Source organism: Epinephelus moara, chromosome 1, assembly GCF_006386435.1.
Source record: "Epinephelus moara isolate mb chromosome 1, YSFRI_EMoa_1.0, whole genome shotgun sequence".
Taxonomy (NCBI): domain Eukaryota; kingdom Metazoa; phylum Chordata; class Actinopteri; order Perciformes; family Serranidae; genus Epinephelus; species Epinephelus moara.
Genome location: NC_065506.1, coordinates 38,115,998 through 38,136,723, shown reverse-complemented (window position 1 = coordinate 38,136,723; position 20,726 = coordinate 38,115,998). Strand labels below are relative to the sequence as shown.

Sequence of the window (20,726 nt, the reverse complement as noted above, 5' to 3'; positions counted from 1 at the left end):
AACACTTTTTCACACAGGGCCATGTAGCTTTGGATTTTTTTCTTCCTCATTAATAAAACCCTTCATTTAAAAACTGCATTTTGTGTTTACTTGTGTTATCTTTGACTAATGTTTAAATTTGTTTGATGATCTGAAACATTTAAGTGCGGAAAACATGCAAAAAAGTAAGAAATCAGGAAGGGGGCAAACACTTTTTCACACCACTGTATATACCACTCAGTTATGTGTTGAACCACACTTGCGGAGCACAGACAGAGCAGCAGAATACCAGGCGCAACTTAATAATTCATTATGCTGGGACAAAAAGTTTGCATTCACTCGTATCTGCAGCAGCCGCTCCTCTAGTCTATTGATTTGATCTGATTGGCTGTGATCAGGTCAACGGATCAATTATCCATCCCGCAAATCAAACCTCCTCAAAGTGCCACTCACGATTGAAAGAACTCCTGAAGACGTCTGCCTGCTCTGTGTCCATGGACCCACCAAAGTCTTTAAATCTTGAGAGGGGACACAGGATGATACAAAAAACCCTGAAAGTTCTTTTTCCGTCATCAGTTACCACCACACATAGATTCTAATTTTGTGGGAATCACTGGGTGGGGATAACTTTACAGGACTAATGCTATTAAAAGTAACAGCAGAGAGAGACAGAGAGGCTGGTGAGTTTTATTTAGTTGCGTGGAGATTGATGATGTGTGTTACCATGAGTTCACAAGGCAGTTAGTCTTATTTCTGTGGACGAGAGAAACTTTAATTTAGAAGGTGTAGATGAGATAAGGAAGCTAAGAGAACTATAAGCTAAGCTGAAAGAGCTTGTGGAACACAGTGAACTTGCTGCTCCCACACACAACTACTTTCATATACTGTATATCTCGGTGAAATGTCAAGAAGGTATGAAAAAAAAAATATACCACTAAAACCAATATTGATATAGAGCGATTGGTTTTATATTTCACTGTTGTAATGTTTCACTGATTCTTTGTATACCAACAGATAATGGTGAAAATGTAACTTCTTGGATTTTTAAAAAAATATTTAAGACAAGATAAAATCTGCTAGGACTAGTAAGACTTATATTAATCCCACACCAGGGAAATTCACACGTTACAGCAGCTCAAGAGTCAGATGCAAGAGAATAAATAGGAAAAAAAGTGATTAAGAGACAAATAAGGATAAAAATATATCAAAAATACAAACTGGACAAAATGGAAATAAAATAATTTAAAATGTGCATATACTGACTACACTTTTTCCTTATACAGATACTGTACAGTATGTTCATTATTGATAGTTACTCATTTTTACAATATAATGCAAATTTTTGAATATTTGAGATTGTATTAATTGCTGTTGGGGCACCATAAGGACCAGGCACTATACCAGCATGAAACTTTTGGGTTTAAATGCATTTGAAGGCAGTATTTATAAGAGCTGTGTGGCCTTTATTTGCATCATGTCTGGTTAATTATGGTGTTGAGCTAAACTCACTGCACAAGTGACTGTTTGCCCCAGAAATGTCCACACCTTAAGTATCTGAGTTCCTTTGATGCATCTCATTTCTGAACAGAAAGGGCATGTGTAATCTGTTAGAATCTCGTTAATTAATTGAAATAGCAAATTAGCAGTTTTGATGATGTCTTAAATCACCAGAGGGTACTGGAGGTATTTTATCTAATTTTATCTGGTGTCTGTAAAATGTCTGGAGTTTATTTAATTTTCTGCAATAGAGCATTAGCTGTAGTCCTGCTGAATAACTTCCCATTGCTCTTTTCTGTCCTTTAACAACAGGATATGTTTTTCTAATTTCTGCAGCCTCTCTGCTAATGAGCTTCTGCTCAGACTTGCAGGTCAAAGGGAATTGAAACCGAAGCTAACTTGTCAAATACAGACAAACTTTGTGCAACATTTAAAAAATTACTCAGCTGTTTACAACACGATGGGGCAGCAGAGGAGCTCAGTGGTTGGCAGAGTTGCCAAGAAGGCGAAAATCTGCTGGTCTTTCTGTGTGCCGTTTGCTTGTTCTCCCCATGAGCTCGTCTCCTCTGGGTGCTCCTGTTTCCGCCCACAGTCGAAAGACATGTAGGTTAGTTGAACTGGAATCTGGAAATCGCCCTTAGATGCAGCTCACAGGAATCAAAATTTCAGCGAGTTATTAAAGTGGTATTCAAAGTCTCAGCGGAGTCCCAGATGAATGCTGTAAATCAGTGCTGGCTAGTGCGGGGTAGAGGAGATGTAAAAGTGCCTTTGTTCTCAAAGTTTTGAGCAGGCTTTAGTCAATCACGCAAACACAAAGAGATTGGCTTCAAGAGAGATGAAGGCTGTAAATTTCTCCTACATCAGAAGCTGCATGACTGAGGCCATTTTAGAATTCCTCTCCTGACTGGCCAAAAGCAAATTTTAAAGTCAGTTTCCTTTAGATTAGTGGTTGTTAAAAATGATACTCTGAATTCAATCACTTGCAATATTTTGGACAATGCACAAACAGAAAACATAAACAGTTTCTGTCAGATGGCATGCAGCACCTCTATTTGCCCTCTTACATGGTGATCTCCTGTGTTAGTTAATTTGAGTGTCAAGCTAGGAGACAGTGTGAGCAGATCATTTATTTTTGCATGAGAGTTTAATGATTCCTCTTTTTTCTTTTACATTTTTGCCACATCTTTCCTCTCATTATGAATGCTGCTGAAGTCAAAAAGCCTTGGGAATGCTGACTGCAGAAAAGGGTGTGAATTTGCTGTCTCTGTGGAGCTCCACATATGAAGAAGTGCAGCTGAGTAAATAGGCTTTGCTGTACCATCAAAGCACCAGCATGTCTCCTCTCCTCTGCCTCTCACTGCCCGTACCTACTATACAACCGATCCCATGCTTGAGTAGCACATTTGCCATTCAGCTCAGCTCTGACAGCCCTGTTAGCAATGACGGATTTGATGGACCATGGCTATCTCAATGTCATATCTTCAACCTGCTTTATCCATCTAATGTAGAAAGGACAGTGTGATTATAAAACCAAGGGAAGAGCCTTGTTTGTGTTGGATGATATAATGGACACTGTACATGTAGATGGGTCGTTGCAGAAATAGGTATCTATAGATAAAAGAATAAATTGTAATCACCCAGTTGTCACTTAGTTAATTTCAAGCTGCGTTTTGTTGTCCAGGGTTTTGTCTAATGGACCTTTAGACTCATTTCTTTTGGTTTAGCACCATTACCTACCACAGAGGCAGGTTTCTGTCTTCAGGTAGTGAATGAGGTCATTAATGTCTCCACCTGCAGTAAAGATGGCTGTGCAGCACAGCTCTGTCAGTCCCTAACTACTCCATATATAATATACACTCAGTACTTTACGCTGTAGTGAGCATTAAATTTCGGGCACTTATGAATCATCATTATTTTGTACTATATTGAGCATAAATAGCACATTTGGCCACACAAATTAAATGGGGGAGTGTAAATATAGTGCACTATGCACTGGCCACTTTCGAAGGTACACCTGTGCAGGCTATTGCAATTTAATACAACAGCTGTGTAATGAATTCAACCTTTTTCTTTGCTAGCAGTGGTGTTGTACTACACCACCGAGATGTTTCTGATTCTTTGTCCTCCCTACTTACACACATAAGGAGGGCAGAAACACCTTTAAAAACACCATCACTAACTATGACCTCAATGCTAAAACATAAGTGAAGTTACACCTTAATGATGGTGTCAACAAAAACTGAACATTATAGGCAACACCAGAGTAGACTTCATGGAGGACAGTTAGATTGAATTTCATTAGATTGTACAGGAGTGTATAGTTGATAAAAAAAAATCAGTGTACATATAGACCTGGCCTGATACATACTTCAGACAATGTGTGCACAGGACTTTTTAATAGAGAGCGACAGGTGAAATTATGAAGTGGAAATCATTTTACCTTAATCATGTATGGTTTTAGTGGTAGCACTGTAAATTGAATCATTGAAAACCATTACTTATCCCCAGAAGGGAAAAAGGGAACAGACCAGCCAGTGCAGGAGCAACATGTCTTGTCATCCTCGGTCTCTAAGAATGTGTGGTTTTTCCCATTTTCTTTGAGACCGAAAGCCTACACAATATTACGTGACGTCCAGAAATGATCTAATGAACACTGCAGCATCCAACTAAACCGAACCGGCATTGAAGCCTGTTTCTTTTTGTCATGCTTGTCCGATCTAGCAACAGTGACTAAGGAGGTTGGGACAAAGAATTGGTTCATTGGTAAAATAGCACTACTAACATGATCATTTTTTCAGTTATTAACAGAATGGTGAAGTGGGCAGATGTATTGATGTTCAAACATTTGATTAAGAACAATAAACATAGTTAAATTTCAAACTGTAATGTACTGTTCGAATTAAAAATCTACAGTCTATGAGCGCAACAGACCGTTCATTTACAGACTGTTAGCACAGGATACCGGTTAATTTAGTTTCTAAGTTTTTTAGTTAGTTTGCCTTGTGTTTCAGCAGTGGTTGCTCTAAAAGTTCACCAGCAGCTTTACCTGTTGCATGCCCTCTTGACCTGTAAGTAAACTAAGCTTAAGCAAAGACGCTATATTGTTTGCTACTAAAACAGAGGACGTTGGCGAGCAAAGCCATCCTGAGTGGATTTAACACACCAAAGCATCTGAAAAGTAGTGTGTGGATTAGTATTATGGGTTCTGCACCATACATGGAAAAAATTATTAGCAAAGACAAGGCTGTATTTTGTACAGAGCTGCTCTGATGACAAATCTACGGACTCACCTACTAACGTTAGCTTGCCACCCAAGTGAGACAGCCGAGGCGCTTCGAGAATTCATTTGAACAAATTGCGTGTCATTTAAAATTGGTTTGATCTTGGTTTTTGGGAAAAGTGACAGCCCCAGTATGACTATATTAAAGGTACCTAATCATGGTGTTGTAATAAACAGTGAGAACAAGAGACTTCTTCAGATGCTCCACTTCTGAAATGCTTCCAGTAGACATTTGGACCATGGCAGGAAATCTTGCAGCCAAGCCACATGGACATTCTGGGTTACAAACCGAGTTACAAGCTGATAGACTTGTGAACACTGCCAAAGAGTTGGCATGGCCTTGTTGTACAATCTGTAAAAGTAGAAGAAGATTACATCCCTGAATCACCAAGTATAACAGCCTTACTGCCCTTAACATATTCCTGTGTGATCATATTTACATATATGATGGAAGGATGAACAGAGAGGGAAGAAAATGGCCTGAGAGCTGCAGAGAGAGGTTGAAGAGATTTATATAAGAGCAATTATAGGGAAGAGCGAAATCGTGAAATTGACAGGACGCTAACTGGAGTAATAATTATCTTGAAAAGGGCATTTATTGGTAACCCTGCAGAATATATCAAAGACAGACTCAGCTGGGAAGAACCATTAACCGCTCCTCCATTGCCAGACATGTTCAACCTTGTTGCTTGAGTTCTGGTGAATTCTTCAACTCAGTGAGCCAGGGTGCTTTACAAATTAAATCTCTCAACAGACCGTCTTAATTATTTAAACTGTGACTCTTTAGGTCTTCACCTTTCTTTCTGAAATTGAATATGGTTTAACCAAAGACTGCATTCAAGCATCAAGGGCAACAACGTATTTTTTCCGTGACTAAAGGAAGGACGTATCACATGAGACATGTTATCTTATCTCTTTGCAAAGTGACGGTTAATTTTTTAACTGAAACAGGAGTGCCATTATTAGATCAACATGTTTGGCTGAGAATGACACAGTGTGCCTTTGTCTTTAAATCTTTCAGCGGGAACCTGCTGTTTCTGTAATTATTCTTGCAACGACCGCTGGTGATCCAATCATTTCATTAGGAACCTGACCTTAGATTCCTCCGGAGAGAATTGGATGAAATGCTTCCTCTCCCACACAGAAATCATAACAAAGATTTCGCTCTGCTTCCTGCCTCCATCCCCTCTTCTTCTTCATAAGGAAACTGTTTTTTCATTCCCACACCCTAATTACTGTTCCTTCTCCCAGCAGAGGACACACTAGAAACATAAAGTGAATCTTGAGTCATCCAAAAAGTTTTGTACACTTGGGGTTTCATATCTACGGGTGCTTCCTTTTCCACACAGAGTACAGACGCAGCATTGCCAGGCCTTATAGCACCGACATATTCTTTACTTATTAATGCTGTATATGTGGTCTACATTTGGACATTACTGGAAGTGAGACAACTGCCGTACTTGAGTGTGCCTGTTACAAGAAATGACCTGAAACATTATGCTGTCCCACTTTCCTATTTTTTTTCTATTTCTGTCTCTCACGTGCTATCAGTCTTTCCAGTCAGAAGTCTTGACATTTTAAGAGCAAGTCTCTCTGATTGCGGAATAATGATATATGCATATGCAGAATTCTGAGAGGAGCAGAATAACCTCAGCCAGCCTCCTCTCTCAGAAGCTCTTTGTTCCCTTATCTTTATTTCTTCATTCCGTCATATCTGCAGGAGATTGAGCGATATATACCATCAAAGCCTTTTTGAAGCTTCCCACTCTCTTCCAAAATCCTTTTGATTTCCGACAGCATGAGCTGCTTAATATTCCAAACTAGTCGGTGGCCTTTTCAGAGAACTAACAAGGTTCTGAAGATGCAAGTCTTGTCTTCATGTGAAAGGCAGCTGGGGCACAGCCCTCTGCTTTTTCGGAGCTCACACCGAGGTGTCTGTGCTACTAACAAGTTCAGAGCTGTTCATCAGATACACAGAGGCCAGTAGGACATGTTCTCGTGTCAGTTGTCTTTCTGTTCTTGTTCTGCACGAGTGCTCATCATCTGTCCTTTCAAAGACAAAATATGTTTTCCTGCACTCTTTGGCCCTTTATTTTGGTTTTTGGGTCAGTGGAGTCAGGCAATAATTATTTGTTTTTGGTTTCTGAAAACTGTTTAATTTGGTTGAAAGACATCAGCTCCATTTTAGTTGCCTAATAACAGACAGAATTGTCAACTTGTTACACTGTGTTGATGTAGAACAGCCTTGAAAGCAGCGTCCATCTTGTCTATCGCTCTCGCCATAGTTATTACTCGTCATCAGTCCTGGCGCACCACTTGACAGCGCTTGACAACACCTTGACATTGGTGTTAGTCCGGACCTTGGTATTGATTAGCTAGCCATCAGCCCCCTGCGGCACTCACTTTTCATTTTTTATTTTATCTGAGAAACTGAGAAACTGTTTGATGTCACAATGCCAGATGACTCAGTAAATTTAAACAACTCTGTGGAGTCTGCATATTCAAAGATCTTGACCCAGGCAACCATTTTAGAACTAAAAAATTTCAACAGAAAAGTAATTGTCAGCTTTTTTGATATTCAGATAATCATTTCAAGCTAAAGCCTGTCACATTTACTGGTTCTAGTTTCTCACATTTAAGGATTTGCTGCTCATTAGACCTTTTTACACGGAGATTGCACAATAGGGCCGCTATAAAGTCCCATCTCTACAGCGGCTTTGCATTTTTACACAGAACCAGACAACACCAGCATCATGACAAAAAAACTTATGTATCCCCAGCGCTTTATAAACAATAACAATGGCATAACATGGAAGTAACAAATCATTTACTGTCCCTGTTATATGGTGGCTAATCTCGTCCTCTGCGCGGAGGGTAAGGAGCTGCCAGACCTCATTGTTTTCCCAATATGCGGACATTTTTGGACGCTGTTCTTCTTCGCGTTAGCCTCTAACCGCTACCACTGGCTTTTTAAATCTCCCCGCGGTGGGTTGCACACAAAACACATTGGCAAAACATGAACCAGTCCTGTCCTGCCGGCTTTCCTTTATATACAGATGTCATCTTGGTGCTGTCACTCCCTCTGCTGCCATGTTAAAGGTGAGACAACTCTGTCTCTCCATTCCGTGATTGTTCCTTTCCCCAAAATCTACAGATGAATCGATAACATAAAATAATGGTTAGTTGCAGAACAAATATGATGTGATGAGTTTTGACTCTAAGCTTGCAGCAGAGTTAAATATATGTAAAAGAAGTCTCGTGGGCACTAGTTGGGTGGATGTAAGTTTACAGTTTCAGCTTTTGCACGCTTAATGAGATAATAAATAATTCCTGTGCTTTAACTTGTTTATTGCTGTTGCTAAAAGTTGTTGTGTATGTTTATTTGCTGCTTCTGTGACTTATTGCTGGAATCCGATGCTGAAGTCTTCCTGCTGCCAGTTTTTGCCTACAAACCTGAAAGCAGAGTTCACTACAGAGAGCACCACAGGGTCTTGACAGGCACCGAGGGTATTTACTCAGCTTCCAAAAACTTCCAAACTCTTATTTACTTTCATCTTGGCTTCCTCTTGCAAGCTTGTCTTTGCCGCCTCCCACTCCAAGTCTTATCCCTTCATCCTGTTTCTTCAGTTAAGAGTTGGAGTGCAAAGCAGGAGTGGCTCTTGGAGACGCTTTAGTTTTCAAGTTTCTGTGTTTTGTTCTGCGTTTGCGCACTGAGTCAACCTGCTCTCCAGAGCCTGTTTGTGCTTGTTGCCTCATCCTTTAAGTGTGTCACTCTCACGCTGATGTTACCATGATCTAATGACTGAATGCAAAAAGTAGCTAAAGAATGTATGTTTATTTAAGGGTAAGTAATTCATCATGCCACAGGTGAAGTGTGGAAATATATAGTTTACGTTTAGGGTGTTCACAAATAGAAAATAGTATCTGCATGGGAAAGAAGGGCACAAACAGTGGATGAACAGCTGCGCCCAATCTGGGCACAAAAAAGGAGTGACAGAGCCCCTAAATATATGCAAAGCACCACTAAATAACGTCAGAATTTACTGTCTATATTCCTGAACACTTGTGACAACCACAACGCATCTCCCAGCATGTGATGCAGGCCCACTGAAACCCCCTTTGTTCGCTAAATCCAGTGTGAAAATTACCCTAATGTTTTGAGAGTTGGGAGAGGTTGGCATGGGGCCGATGCTTTGGGAGGATATGCCTAGCATTGGTGACTAGCTCGGGCCCTAAGGTTTGTGGCTTTTTTGGGGGAATGGGGGGGAGTAAAGATCTTTGTTTTTGGCAGTGTCGTGATTTTTGGGTTATGCATATTTCTGTGATTTAATTAGACCATAAATTTACCAAACAAATCATCAAGAAGAATGGGCCTCATTCACCAATTATTCTTAAGAAGAAATTCCTCCTTAAAACCCAGAATAATTGGTTATTGCATTTTCTTCAATTCTACAGTAATATTAAAAGACAAATATTACAATAGTAATTTTATAATTTATGATCACATTTTTTATTAATTATTTTGATTACTTTACAAAAAGCATCATGGTCTTTTAAAATAAACATTAACACTTTAATACACATCAGTTATGTTAATGGGAACCATGCCATGTCTAATAATTAGTGATTGATCATGCTAGAAAATATTAATGGCAGTTGAGACGGGTGGGACAAAGAAGTCCCTTTCTACCAAACATTTTCTGTATGGTACGTTTGGAACCAAAAGCAACATGACATGGTACCTAGACCCGTTGCGTTTCCACCATAAACAGTACGCTTATCTTCTCTCAGCGATCATCTCTGTCTTGAGTCCTGACAAGTTTGTGGTTTGTGGGGCGAGTGGATGATTAATGCGTATTTTTAACATGTCATCCATCTATTTTATGTCATTGTTCATCCAGTCCTGATGCTACTAAATATGACGGCTTGTTTGCCGTTCACTTTCTGCACAAGTACCTTGAGTTTTTTCGTCTCTTTTGTAATTTTTTTGGCTGGATTCCAGTGCTCCACTCTTTTCAGATTTTCAGTTGGGCATTAAAATTCTCAACTTTTCTTCTTCAGTTTCTGTGTGCACACGTCCCTGCAGTCTCATGGCCTTTTATGGGGATCGGCAGGGCATTAACCTATGCTAATTAGGATCAACTAGGACATGCTCTCAACTGAAGAGGACATTTGGATTTATCGTGATAAGAACACAGGTGCAAACACTGCTGCCGTTTAAGAACGTCATGAATCTGATGTAGACTCTCCTAAGAATAAATGGCAGAAAAAACTTTGGGTGAATTTGGAGAATAACGCCTAATATTTGTTAATTGCAGCTCCAAACAATAATTGAAAGGAAGACTGTAAAACTGACATTTGTATTGAATCTGTAAATGTGTTTATCACAGTGTCTCTGGTTTGTGTGCGTGTGTGTGTGTGTAGAGGCAGAGTTGATGAAATGTGCGATAAGAAGTGATCACATTTAATCAGTTCACTCCAGCTCTGCAAGCAGAAATCTCAATTAACTGAGCTCTTCACTTTGCAGACGCAGAATTCTTGGATATTGCTTTGGGCATCAGATGGTCAACGATGGTTGGCGTCATGGTGGCATCAGTGGTGTGATCATTCAGTGTTTGGCCAGCCACTGACTCCCCAGAGAAAATGGATGTATTATGAATGCCCAACAGATGGGTCTCCATCTCTTTTTTTACCCCAACTACAAGTCCTGATAGATGGCTGCTTGTGTCACGATGGCAGCAAATGAGGAGCAACTAGAATAATTAATGACCTAATATCATTCTCAGTCAAGACGCCGTAAAAGAAATATCCTCAGCCTAATGTTCAAAATATATTCACAGGGGAGAGCTATAAAGTTGATGTTCATGATTCATATGCGAAGTGTCAACTCCTTGCTTAAGAAAGGTCGATTGAATGGGACAATACGTAAAGGCTGTGAAAATGGTGTCAGCGCAGTGCTAAGCTTTGAGAGTCACATGCTAAGCCACCTTGAAGAGGAGCTGGAGTGCTTTTTGGCTTTCATCGCCCTTCATAACACATCCTTAAGAGATTATTTCTATAACCAATGCTTTTTTTTCCCCTGGATCTAAGTTTAACTTAAGAAATTAAACTTCTGCAGAAATTAAGATCTTCATCAACCAGTCTGGCGTGATGACATTTTCTTTTATTATTATATCAGCAAATAAGTTGTTTTGTTTTCTGCTCCAGTGATTGTTAGAAGTAATTCATACCACAGTCACAGAGGATGTTTATTTATGATAAACATGTAAAGACGTGTTTATTTTTATCACCTCAAACATAGTCCATCAACTACTTTTTGCTTTTTTATTTATTTTTTTGGCAACGCTTGCTTTTTTGGATAAACATCTCTTGAAGATAAGGAGTGTTTTGAACAAGACAAGAGCAGTCCAAAACATCTCTTACACATACTGTCACAATCAAATGAAAAGTGGCAAAAATAACCACTTTTTAAAATCCAGTCATTTAAACTTTGTTTTAAAAATCAATCTATATGCAGGGTTGACTCCAGGACATCGGTAATCAGTCACCTGCTGAGCTAAATCAGACACATCCTGATGCATCGCACCTCATTATTAATGTAGTTAAAAGGTGTCGCCTCACTGATGAAGCACCACTTCTTGTTTTCCCTAAAGCTTTAAGGGACAATTCACCCTAAAATAAAAAAATATATTTATTGTCCTCCTTACCCAAAGTGCTATTTATCAGTCTAGACTGTTTTGTGTGAGTTGCTGAGTGTTGGAGATATCGGCTGTAGAGATGTCTGCCTTCTCTCCAGTATTATATAACTAGATGGTACTCAGCTTGTGGTGCTCAAAGCTTCAAAAAATACATTTGAAAAACTCAGCAGCAATGTCTCTTTACAGAAATCATGACCTGGTTACTCAAGATAATCCACAGACCTTGTTGTGAGCAGTTTCATGTAGGAACTATTTTCTTTCTATCGAACTACACTCGACAACAGAACGAATCACAGCACGGAAGGAAGTGTGCATCTACTGCTAGCTTGCATAGCGCCACTGTGCTAGCTAACGTTACAGCTCAACAGAGAAGGTTGCCATCAGTGTACATATAGTCCTTTTTAAACAAACCGAACTCAGTCCTCTTAAAGTGCACCAAAAAGTGGACCAACAGAAAAGGGACTCAGTTCTTTTTGTGTTCACATTGTCAGTTCATTTGAAAGATGACTCAGTTCTTTCTGGTCGACTTCAGGTCTGATGGGGCCTCTGTCCTCTTTCTGTTCACACTATATATATTGATATTGTTTTGTTTTTCTCTGATGTGGCACTGCAGTGTGGTTATGAAGCCCCTCGCTTTCAGATTATCTTAAAATTGAAGGAAAACCTCAGTGTTTCTCAGCTGTAGACTTTTGTCGTTTGATGTATTCTACTTCCCACATCTGGGGACGTGCAGTACCTACCATGGACCAAACTACTCCTCGTCCTGTGTCCTTGCAAGCGTTACAGGCTGATGTGTTTTTTTTCTGTTTTTTCAAGCATCTCAGTGCAACAGCAGGTGATCTAGAGGGCTGAATACAATGGCAAAGAGCAAAGCAAACCTGGAGCACTGTGTGTTCACAAGGCACAGGTTAACTGAATAGGTCAAGTGAGGGCCTTGTAGCGAACAGAACTCAGAGTACCCCCCGAGCTGGTCTGAGTTCGGTTCACTTTAGAGAGTTCTCTAGGAGTGCTGAGTCACTGCTCTTGAGTCCACTTATCATAGGGCTGAAAAGACACAAGTGTGAAAACACCCTAGGACTCTCGCCCATTAGTAGCAAGCGTCCTCCTGCGTGGTGATGCAACTGGCAGGTGTAGTTTGGTAAAAAGCAAATGGCTCCTGGAATAATAGACGACCGAGGCTACGTTTATCACTCTTGTACCTACCGTATGATCGAGGAGGCCTCAGGTGCCCCAATCCACTTTGGTATTATTGGGCAGCTCAACTGAGGACTATGATGCATTATTTTACAGATAAGTCCCTCCCACCTTGGATGAATATTGAAAACTGCTCAGTCCCTCTCCCTCTCCCTCAGTACATATACTCAGCAAAAGTCGAAATGCTGAAAAAAAAGACAAAAAATCCTATAGTCAGAAATATGATTATAATTTGGTATCAGGTTAAGAAGTATTTAGGTGAATCCTCCTCTCTGTCACGCTTCAGCCCGATATGGGGTAACCAATTTTTCCCTCCAGGCAGAGCAGACCCTGGTTTTAGGAAGTGGGCCGAAAAAGGTTTGAAGACAATAGGGGATCTCATGGGATCAGATGGTGGGATTTTGATGTCATTTGAGGAGTTGATTGCCAGGTATGACATTCCAAACAAACATCAATTTAAATATCTACAGGTGAGAAACTTTATTAGATCATCTCAAAACCAGTGTTTGTCGATCCCCCCGTTGTCCACTTTGGAAACGGAAATGAAAAAAGATTGCTTTGGAAAGGGAATTATCTCCAAACTATATAACATGTTAGCAGAGGGTTCCTCTGAGTCTTCTTTACAGAAACTTAACGCCTGGAGGGAAGATTTACAGGAGGACTGGGAAAAAGCGTGCGCTGAAGCACAAACACAAACTACCAATACTCGCCTCAAAGTACTGCAATATAATTGGCTAATGAGGACATATGTGACGCCAGAAAAGCTTAATAAGTATAATGATGCCACCCCAGACCTGTGTTTCAGGTGTGGAGAGGAGAAGGGGACGTTCTTCCACTGTATCTGGGAATGCAATAAAGTCCAACAGTTCTGGTGGGAGATTAAACAAGCTTTAGAGACTATACTAGGTATAAAATTAGTTCTTGACCCTAAACTATTTATTATTACTATTTATTTAGGTTTATATCCTGATAGACATCATATGTGTAGAAAAATAATCACTGCCCTGGATTTATGTTTACTGCTTGCAAAAAGAGTCATGGCACTCTCATGGAGGAGTACCAGTAAACCAAAATTCATTAACTGGATTAAGGAAATATCCACAACTTTACCTACAACCTTTGTTGTTCTGGTTGTTGTTGCTTTTTTATACTTGTACTTTCACCTAAGTGTTGCTCTATGTTATCTCATAACCTGACTTGCAAAGAAGGACAATTTGAATGCTGGACAATAATTTAGCTGCTCCTGACGTCCCCTTTGATGTGAGAGCACCCTTATCTCTGTATATTTATGTACTTTGGAAGCATTTTGAAAACTCAATAAAGATAATGTTGGGGAAAAAAATGGCTCCTACATGAAACTGCTCACAGCAAGATCTGTGGATTATCTTTTGTTACCAAGTCATGATTTCTTAAAGGAGAAATTGATGTTGAGTTTTTCGAATGCAATTTGTTGGAGCTTTGAGCACCACAAGGTGAGTGCCCTGACCTCTAGTTCCATTATATTTGAGAGGAGGCAGACATCTCTACGGCCAATATCTCAAACTCTTTGACAGCTCACACTAAATCTAGACTTGTAAATATCACTACAGATAATAGGAAAAAATATGTATTATTGATTTTGGGGGTAAACTGTCCTTTTGATAAGCTTAATATTACACTTAGCTGCCAGTTTATTTGGCACCCTTAACTGAAGCTATTGCAGCCTATCCTATCTTTAACAGTCCTGCAGTAAATCTGATCCTTTATGAAGGTTATAACATTCAGATTTTGTAGAAACTGTTTTTAGAGAGGTGTTAATTCAACATTATGATCATTTTGGACAGTGTAATTTCTGGTGCTCTCAAATTATATTGCCTTATACTAACAGGTGTTTCTACTATTTTGCACACGCTACATCCTTCAAAGTGATCAAGGATGTAGCGTGTGGAGCTGTTTACCTGTATTGCAGTATACATAGAGGTGCTTCTGTTGTTTGGCTTACCTTCAGTGATATAAATGAAGATTACAAAATAATAGAAACACCTGTTGGTATAGGGCAATACAATTTAAGAGCACCAGAAATTACATCGTCCAAAATGATCATAAAGCTGAGTTAACACCTCTCTAAAACAGATTCAACTAAAGCTAAACATTGTAACTTTCACGAAGGCTTGATTTAATGCAGGACTGTTGTATTCGGCTGCCTTAGTACCTAATAAACTACGTTTTGTAAATATGTAATCATTTATTTAGACGCTAACAGGGAACACTATAAAACACTGCAGGGGAAACTAAGATGTTTTATTAACACTTTTATTTCATCTTGAAACAAAATGTGCTCTCAACCACAAATACTTTTCCAAGTGCATGTGGTGTTTCTGTTGGTTTAACACGTATGCATGCTATTTTGAATGGCCTCGTATAACAGAATGTATAGATTGGTGTGTTATTCTTGACTGTCTGAATTTGGCCTCTGTTCGTGGATGCCTGCGCAGCAGCTCAGCTGAGATGCTCCTTTCAGCAAGACGGCACTATATCCAGATGTTCAGAGAGAGGAGATATCTAGAATGAAATGTTGCCTGGAAAATGCATAGATGGCAGGAGTGGTGCAGGATAAGCTCCAAGAATAATGAGCTGCTCTAGGCTGACGTTTACTCTCATTTTCTACTTCTCACCATCTGCCTGCAGCACACCTGCCTCAAAAAAGCGTCAGTACACCCATACAGTAGCCAGGGAATATTGATTAAGACTGCTGACATTTCTACTTCCTTTTCACTCTGTCTGGGTACAACATGTGCCATCATTCAAACGAAGGCAGGTTACGCAAACACACATCCTCCCTTTGTGCGATTAGAGCATAATTATCTCAGAAATATTTAATTTATTTTCTTTCTCAGACCTCTATACAGTCTTTATCGTATATGTAGGAAGTAGCTACAGGGTTTGAGCATAGATTATCTTAAATAATTTTAGAAATTTTGTGTTTTTATCCAGGGATGGTGTACGGTAAATATTGTGACAGACAAAAAGCCTTCACATCTGTCTTCAACCTGTAGTCTGAAAGACACTGAAGGTGAATACCAGCAAAAATCTGCATCAGCATTAACTCTCACATATTGATTTGGCCGGCGCTTTGACTCATTTAACTTATTCCTAATTGGATTGAATTATATTATATGACGTGTCGTCCATTTCACCTTGTCCTATTCCAAGCCTTTTTCTCTTCACGTCCTGTAAAACTACAGGGGGCCCCTGCGATGACAGAAAGAGTCCAGCTGGTTTTATGTCTACAATATCTAATTTAAGTGCTTTGTCAATAAGCACATTTCATAAAAAGATCAATATTCTCTCTTTGATGTGGCGATTTAGCACCTTCTTTAGTTTAATGGCCTGTTTCAACAGGGGCTAGAAATACAGTGGTGAGATTAATTGCAGAGTAAAGTATCCATGTCACTCTCAGCGTATTTGCACTGATAGATTGGTTATACATTAATGACCCTGCTGTCGGAAAGCCTACAAATTCATCATGGGCACAATTACAATTATGTATTTGTTTCCTCGTCTTAATTTATAGAGCATCAGTGTCAGAGTCCATGAAGCATTGATTTAAGGTTATAATTAGCAGCAGTGGGAAAGAATTGCAACAGCTGATGATTTTGTAACCCTCAGAAAAGTTTGTATTGAAAAGCTGCTTAGTGTGCAGGAGCAATCAATCATAATTTACCTCCGGAAACATTTAGCCTGTTAAAGGATTTCATGTGGAGCCTGTTCAGACCAAGATGCTCAAAGTACTGAGGAATTCATTCTCCTGCATAATACTTTAAATCCTGTCAGCCATGTGAATATTTAACATGTGGTAGACCTGCTACCTGTCCACTGTTTCTAACTTCCCCTCAATGCATGCTGGAATGAACTCTGCCCAAACCTGCCCTTACATTTCCACTCCAGTGTGACTCTGAATAACAATAAGCACGCATTTGAAATTGATGGAAATTGATGCACTTCAGTGAAAAATGTCATTTTGTCGACAGAAACTTGGGTTGAATGTAAGGAGCAACACAAGCGGGCAGTGGTTCCCAACCTTTGACTCGGGACCCACAGAGGGAGTCACAGGATGAATCTAGGGGTCGTAAATTGTAACAGCAAACACAAACCTGGGCACCTGATGCTATTATACTTAGGGCAAACACTTGTCAAAGGCTTGCAGGGCTTGGCTGCCCATAATCTATGGGTTGTAAGTTGTAGTAGTTAATATTAAAGCACAAAATTCTGCTGTAAGTTACGTTTATTTTCAGGACTTTCTCTTTGTTTTCCTTGTGAGATAAAGTATAGTTTTACCTCTTTAGACAAGTTATATGATTCAAATGAAACAATCTTAGAAGGGAAAATGACTATTATTAGTATTACTATAATAATTATTTATCTTTTATAAATAAATTTAAGCCATAATAATGGAGTTCTACTTTCTTCTTTGTCACGTCTAGGTGCTGAGGAAGCTGCAAGCAAAACATACCAGACAAACGAGCTGTGGAAAGACTCGGCGGTGAATGTCAACAGGATGTCCAGCCAGTTGGCCGTTTCCTTGTGAATGGATTAGAGGTCAGTATCAGTATTGTTAAAGTCCTCATCGGGGCAACATAGAGTCATGTTCGAGTTCCTCACATATCAGTGAAGTAAGGTTATTATTCTGATGTCAGTAGGGCTGAGTATCAACTGATATAACCCAGACCCAAGTTGTATCAAAACGATTCTAGTCAAACAATACCTGCATTCAGTTCTTTTGCACCAGAGATCTGAACCTGAACCATCCAAACTCCCTGCCAGATCAGCAAATTTTCTGTTACTGCCGCCTCCAAAGCCACTCTCCTCCCACGCTGGTGAACAGTCAGTTCACTGTCTGCCAAGTTAGCATGAACTAACACAACAGCAGCAGCTAACATCCAACACAGAGCCGCCAAATGGTCCCAACTTGCACTAACAAAAAACAGCTAGACTGTGCAGCCAGGTGGACTCTCACAATGTCCCCAGCACAGAGCTCATATTCAGGCAGCAGTTGCTACAACCCATACAGTCTGTGGTGTGGAGAGACTGGGCACATTGTATTTGACAGAGTTGGAGGTTCAGTGTGACATTCCAAAGTATGGCCACACTACGCACGACTCCATTCACCTTATGGGTATCAAATTAAATGGTGTTGCTGATAGTTAAGTGATTGGGTGAGACAATCCGATTACAGCTGGCAGCTTCTTGTTGTTTTAACCTACCGATACAGGCCCAAAAACTGGGATGATCACTGTCCTTAGATGTCATGTAGCGTAGATAAATTGCTCATGCACAGCCCATGATCACAGTCTTGCTGAAACAAATTTTTGTTTTATGAAGTAAACTTGATTACTGTATGTGAAATTAAATAACATACTGTATATACAGCCCAATCTCTTCTGCATGCCAATTTGTTCTGGGCTTCATTATATGGGTAAATTAAATCTCACATTTTCTGCATGCTCTTTTGTCCCCTGTGAAAAATGGCCCAGTCTTGCTTGTATGATGAAATGATTAAGCATAGCTGTAACAAGTCCCCTGAAGCCCAGCGTTTCTCCCCTTGTCATCACTGAATCATCTTTGATAGCATAAGGAAAGATGGAGCTCTTTGAACTAACTCTGGGTTCATTAGCTTGTATAACACGGGTAATATGTGTGTCTGCATCAAGAGACACACACCCCCATTCAGCACGAGATAATCCCTGGATAATGGCACACCACTTCATACCACATCTGATATTTGAGACAGCCATGTCCTGTGGTTGGTGTGTTATGATAAATTCTGTGTTATGAAATCATCAACAGCCAGAGCGAACACACTGTTTAGCTTGTATTGGTCTCGTTAATATATGCTGGCACTTATTGCACAATTCCTCGTACAATTTGTTTGGTAATAAAGTTATAAAAAGTAAATGTATTTAATTGTATTGTTTCAGTTGTGTCATGTTTACATGTGTTTTAATAGAGTTAATGATGAGGCTCGGCTAGTTGCATAACTTAACGCCTGATTTGTTAGTTGTTTGGTAAATATGAATCTCAAACAGAAAAACTAAAGGAGCTGTTTAATTCAGAAAATTTGCACAAAGGAGGCATTTACAGTCACAAAGAACCCAAAAAAGAAGCTGAAAGATGTTTACTTTGGTTTCAAGCTTGGTAATCTAATGAGCTTCCTCTTCCCCTTTATGTAAGAAGAAAAGATGACACAGTATTACTGTGTATATTGCTTCTAACTGGAAAATACTTGAGTCATTTCATGTTGTTTTTGTTAAACAGTTTATTAAATAGTGCTAGAACATGGTAAAGCTGCAGGCTTCATGTCAGCGTCATTAACATACAGAAAAATGGCTGCAGTGTCTTTAGGACCTCAAACCGTAGTATCTAAAAACAATAAATATACACACATACATGTGGGTATTAAACAAATTTATTCATTTTTTCATGACAACTTATTTCATAGGGGGTGTAACAATCCATCGATCTGGATCGATACATTGATTAAACAATCAACTATCCAATGTCATTGATGCAAAGTAAAAACGTTGATCAGTATCGTCATCTTTAGGATGTGCTTTTATTTTGAAAGTCTGTGTCACCGTAAAACAGCAGCAGGCAGACGGCAAGCAGCCAAGAGAAAGACAATGAGGATAACGTTATTTACTCGGGAATAAATCAGCTGTGTAAAAATATTTTGGATTTCGGAGAAAATACAGGTCATACATGTAAACATTGCTGTTACAAGATAAAACACAACGTAATGTTACCTGCCTTGATGGCATCTCACTCTGCTAACTTCTCGCTGCAGCAACATTAGCTGCTCTGTTTTAACAATGTTCAGCTGAAAAAAGGTGCACGCAGACTGATATTCAACTGAGTTGTTGTGTCAGGAGATACAGTGACTTAAAGGAAAAAATCTGCTAGCTGCTAGGCTAATTTATGCAATGTAATGGGCAAAAAAACAATTGTTTTGTCCATGAACCTCGACAGTTGTTACCGAGCTGAATTTGATACTTTACTTTTTTTTGTTGATGTATTATGGCTGTTTGGAGAAGTTTGCCTTCAAGGCTTTAAGCCAGATAACCCTGAAAATTTATGAAACAGATGATAATTTGGGTTAAAATGAAAGTCTTTCTTACAGAAAACCCTGAATGTTAACTTATCCCATGTGCTGTTTAATGTGTGTTAGTGGAGTCAGGTTAAAGTTAACTTAACTGCACTTCACATTATTTATGTGCTGTTTTTATTTTTTTATGGTGAAAAGAAAAAAGAAAGGGGTAGCTGCGTCTTCTGTAACAGATAATGTGAAATGATCTTATAATATCATTTCATAACGATTGCAGGCCCCTAAATCGCATCGACTCGAAATTATGTTGTGGCAGATTTTGTAATATCGGCAAATATTGTATCGCTGTCCAGAGAATCAATATAATGTCGTGATGAAACTGGTGATTTACACCCCTAGTATTTTAGATTTTTCTGCCAAAACAGGTAGGTAATTTTGCAATACACTATCAAGACTCAAATTAACAGTCTTTCCCTAAAGTCAATTAACATACATTTATTGCCAAATCCTAAGACAATAGGCTTTACTTTTATGTTTTTTTAGAAAATGAAATCACAATCTTTTCCAAGATAGGATTCTGGACACGAACCATGGGTTATTGGTGTTAAGGTCTTGCACTTGCACAAATCCTGTCAACGATTACGTTACTAAAAAAAATGCAATTATGAAAGCAGTTAAGTACTATACATAGATAATTTCTAGGATACTGGGTTGTTGGTTACACTGCAGTTTTGTTTACTTGCTAAAATACAGTTTTCAAAATATGAAGGGCTCTGATTCTTTCTGAAGAAAAAAAAACAGACATCTGCCATTTCCCTTTAACTGCTAGTTTACACAGTCCAGATTATTGTTCCCGCACCTGTATACCATGTGCACTAAATCCTACCATAGCATGATTTGTTTCTAAACATCCTTTGTTCCTTCCTTCCACATTTGTTTGTATGATGTTGTCGGACAAGCAGCTAACATGACCTGCCTCAAAAATGATGCAGAAAGA

At 39.3% G+C, this 20,726-nt stretch overlaps 1 protein-coding gene across 1 annotated transcript in view; it reads left to right on the top strand.

The window, feature by feature from the left end:
- glceb (glucuronic acid epimerase b) overlaps window positions 1-20,726 on the top strand; it is an 86,251-nt gene that overhangs the window by 20,124 nt on the left and 45,401 nt on the right. Inside the window, exon 2 of the mRNA XM_050045464.1 lies at window positions 17,112-17,226. The gene's annotated coding sequence lies outside the window, so the exon portion shown is untranslated. The remainder of the gene's footprint in view (window positions 1-17,111; window positions 17,227-20,726) is intronic.